This window comes from Lithobates pipiens, unplaced genomic scaffold, assembly GCF_037356315.1.
Source record: "Lithobates pipiens isolate NorthernLeopardFrog02 unplaced genomic scaffold, aLitPip1_a1.2 Scaffold_18, whole genome shotgun sequence".
In the NCBI taxonomy this organism is placed as follows: domain Eukaryota; kingdom Metazoa; phylum Chordata; class Amphibia; order Anura; family Ranidae; genus Lithobates; species Lithobates pipiens.
In genome coordinates this window covers 283,675,968-283,680,936 of record NW_027507758.1, presented here as the reverse complement: position 1 = coordinate 283,680,936, position 4,969 = coordinate 283,675,968, and positions in this window count along the sequence as shown.

Genomic DNA, 4,969 nt, shown 5'->3' with positions numbered 1-4,969 from the left:
ATAAATAAACTGCATTTAATTTTGAGTTATTTTTTTTTTCAGTTGATAACAGGTTGAATGTAATTTTCCATTCGTTGTCTCATGGCATTTTTCAGAAGCCACAGTTTGTCAGCGAATAGTGGGGGTACTTCATAATCAAAGCAATAGATAGTGTTATGTTCGCTCTACTAAACATACCTACAAATTAATTGCTTACATTAAAAAAATAAAATGTTGTCCTAATACTGAGACCCTGTATTTAGATGTAAATACAAATACAACTATTAAGACACTGTAAATAGAGCATGATGCAAAAAAATTAACATTAATACTAATATCTATATCTAGTCATAATAATTTGTTTTTATTTTATGATTAATAGCTTAGTGTTAACGTATTTGAGTTTAACAAATGTGTTTTTTAATGTATATAAAAGACATGATTTATAAAATATTTGAACTGGAAGCCATTAAACGTTCTAAAATAGGAAGTCATGGAAGACACTGAATTGATACAAGCTATAAAAATATACTAAACTATATTTTTTCTCTTCCATCTGGCAAAAAATGAACCTTATACTATAACAGATGGCGTTTAATGCATTGATTACAAAAATCCTGAAGTTAAAATACTTTAATTACTAAGTCAATACCACCTCCAACCTTTGTTGAGGCTTTAGTGTAAAAACAACAGACGGTATAAGGCATCCGGCAGGACAATATTTAACTAGAACTTTGCATTAGCGGCTTTCCTGCAGACTTTGAATGCTAAAGATCACCTGGATCATAGTTTGTTTTATTAACTAGCTCAGCTTACACAGCATGTATTTACTAGGTACAACACATAAAAGCAAATCTATGCAGTTATTTACTGCTAATGTTGTATTTTAATGAATATCCGATTTGAACAAATATTCAGAATATAGTTAGATTTGTGACTAATAAAGAAATGTGAGCATTTCTTGGTGAAATCAGTGCATTAACAAAGTAGGGCTTTGCAAGTTTTCAATGTATTTGTGTGATTGTCCTTCGGCTGCTCCAATTTTCCCCACAACCCAAAAACATATTTGACTCAGACAGAAAAAGTCAATTCCCTAGTACAGCCTCCTTCCTCCTTGCACAATATAGCCCTTACCACCTTTAGAATTGCCTCTATTTACTCTCTGTACTGACCCAGCATCTACATCCCTTTTCCCACCTCCCTATAACCTTTTATTTATTTACCAAGGGAGGAGAAAAGGGGAATACCATACAGTGTGACTTGACAGGATTGAGAGTCAGATGGGGCTGCTGACATCACATCCAAGATGGCGGCAACCCAGCAGTCTCAGGGCTTTTGAAAGTGTGAAACTTTTACAGATAAATTATATGCCTGAAATGTGTTAACTGCACATATAAGGGTTGATTTACTAAAACTGGAGAGTGCAAAATCTGGTGCAGCTGCAGCCAATCAGTTTTTAACTTAAGCTTGTTCAATTAGGCTTTGACAAAAAAATCCTGGAAGTTGATTGGCTACCATGCACAGCTGCACCAGATTTTGCACTCTCCGGCTTTAGTAATTTAACCCAATAAACTCACTGGAAGATTGTTGTTGAAATGAACGGTCTTTTGAGAGGGTCTGTTTAACCCCTTCCTGACCAGCCACCGCAATTATATTGCGGCAGGTTGGCACTGCTACACGAGATGCTGTAGCTCTACGTCGGTTCTTGATGCTGTAGCAGGCGCTCGTGCTCGCAGCATGTCCCCAGAGCTGAAACGCATTCCCGGCGGGTGCGATAACTATCGGGCACCAAAACACACAAATTCCGGTTCTATCAGGGGAGAGGAGACAGATCGTGTGTTCCTACTAAGTAGGAACAACGACCTGTCTCCTCCTCTAGTCAGCCACACTCCCCCCACAGTTAGAAGCACACATAGAGAACACAGTTAACCCCTTGATTGCCCCCTAGTGTTAACAGCTTTGATGCCAGTGACATTTATTTAGTAATCATTGGCTATTTTTAGCTCTGATCGCTGTATAAATGTCTCTGGTCCCAAAAAAGTGTCCGATGTGTCCGTCGCAAAGTTTCAATCCCAATAAAAATCGCAGATCACCGCCATTACTAGTAAAAAAAAAAATAATTAAAATGCCATAAATCTATCCCCTATTTTGTAGACACTATAACTTTTGTGCAAACCAATCAATATACGCTTATTGCGATTTTTTTTTTACCAAAAATATGTAGAATAATACACATCAGCCTAAACTGATGAAGAATGCTTGAGATTGGTAATTTTAGGCAATTTCAAAAGTATTGTAGTCATCCTACAACTTCAATGTTATTTACTGTGTAAAAAATAATATGATTTGCAATTCTACCATAAGTGATTGGTTCATTACATACAAGTTATGATTCTATGCTACATGCAATAAACACTGATAAACTCTAAATATGCCACTGTAGCATGAAGAAGATGATGCGGATGGTGCCAAGCAACCATAAAGACTACTTGAAGCCTGAATTAGAACAGTTAGATTGCATAGTATAAGATGAATGCCTGTATACATAGCTTTGGTAAATATACAGTTTCTGTTTTTAGCAAACATTTCAAAGAAGCTGACTTCTAGCCTCCTTTGAAGGGACTGCTACATGATCTCATTCAGAATCCTCTGCAACCCTATCCTCAGAAATACACGCACCTTCTTTGAAATTATACCTAAAAGTTGTGTGCACCAATGAGGCTGATTTACTAAAGAAGTAAAGGCCATTTACTTGGCAAAGTGGATGATTATAATTACAAAGAACCTGTATTTATTTTAAATACACAATCATGTGCAAAGAAATTTAAAAAAGAGGACATTTGCTAGTGCTACAACATGATTGGTGATTGAAGTGAATACAGCTTAATCATATCTGCTAAGCTGAGTGGATATTAAATTAGTTAGGTGAGAAGTCCCTATTTCTTACATAAGAAAATAATGTATTTTATTGTCTCACTTACAGCTGGTACCAAAATCCCCATTGTTGGACACTAAGGGAGTCACATCATTCTCTTGGTCAAGTGTCAGTGCTTGGGCCTAGCTGTTGGCTCCTAAACCCGAGCCCTGTGAAATGGGTGACATGATCCCCCATGCCTGGAAGTACCAGGTGAGTATCAGTGGTGAATAGGCAAGGGTATGTTTTGGATATGTTCATCTGACTTTTTTGGAGTGACTCTGTCACATAAAAGAGAAAGCCACTAAAATTGCTGCACTCACATGTAACAACCTTTCTTCTACACCTAAATGATAGACAATTGTAATTGACCAAAGCTATAACACTTTCTGGTAATGTTGATACTTGTCTGATTCCTCCATCCTCCTACACATTCCTACTAGCTAGGTTACAATGATGAAAATCCATCCAAAATATATATATATATTTTTTTTAAAATCCCTCTTAAAAAGGCAAACAAATAAAAATGAAATCATTTAATCTACCATAACAGTCCTATGCTTTCGTATAAACTTCAGGAAAGCCATGTGCCTCAGGCGAACTGTTTACATGCAGGAGAGCAACGTCAACTTGAATGGGCTCCACACAATGTAGTAAAAGCACAGTGCAGTGGCTCACTCATGCTCCTTGCCGCAGCATTCACAGGATACTGCATATCCTCCTAGCTGTGGCCCCTTCAGTGACAGCCTCAATTGCTGTCCACTTAGGCTTGTCTTTTGTTAATGGGGGAGTTTGAGGAGGGACCACACTTTGATGATTGGTCCGAGGGTGCTATCTGTCAATTACACTGGCCCTGTCCCTTGCATCTAGGCTGTTGGTGTGGAGGAGAATGGCTAGCAAAAGCAAAGCAGCACCCCAAAACTGATGGTGGAGGGTACCTTTGTTTCTACGACAAATGTTATCAGATCAGTAAAGACATTCTACATGATGGTAAGCCAATTCTATATGTTGTCACTTTCCTTCTTCCAATTATTAACCATTGATGTACCATCTGCCTGTTAATTACTCTCCCTCACAGGAGATACATTTTTGGTGAAAGCCTGGGTCACAGGACAATGACTAAACCTCATCCTTGACCAAAATAGGAACTATACTAGCTATCATATATTCATACACATTTTTATATTCATTTCAGATGTTTTCATTCACAAACCATGCACATACATGTATTTTGGTGGGGTCCACTCCCCCAGTCATACCTCACCCTTCAGGATTCCCCATTGCTTTTCCATTGTTTTTGCCACCTCTGCTCCCATGGGAGACAATTGTCCGCAGCTTCGCCTTGGCATCCACCGCACTCCACGTTCATTGTTGACCTGTAAGTATGGGTGAATGTTCCATCATTCCCCCTTCCCCATCTTATGTGTGTTCAGTTTACTCACTGTTCACCTTTCCATTTTTTAGACACCCCTACAGCGTCTGCTCCTGATGAGTGACAGTTAGTCACGAAACGCGTCAAGCTATAGATGCTACAATCATGGTTATACATCCAGTTGTTTGAGCCAACAATGCTGCTACCTTATGTTTACAGTCAGTGACTATTTTATCACTATTGTATGGGACGTCATATACAATTGTATCTTATGTTTACGTATTTATATTGCATATTATAAATTATGCAACTCAACTTTAGATGGCTTGCAGGTCTCAATGTATCTCTGTTCCAGTAATGTATTGTATTGTATGTTGTATTTATGGAATAAAATGAATTTGGATAACTTTTAGTGCCTCCTTGCTCTCCAGCTGCATGCTTCACTCAAAGTCCTAAAACCTTTTCTCTCTTTTTGTTGCGCAAAAGCCGGGATGGAGGTACCTCTGATTTCTACTTCAGAGGCCTCATTTAAAGTCCCAAACTCTTTTCTTTTTCTATACTAGCTATCATAGCCACAGGATCTCAGTGATCCTCACCAATAATTAGACATGTGCATTCGTTTTCGTCCGAATGCATTTTCGTCCGAATTTCAGCTATTTTCGTTTTCGTTTTGACAAACGATAACGAAAGCACAAAATCCGAAA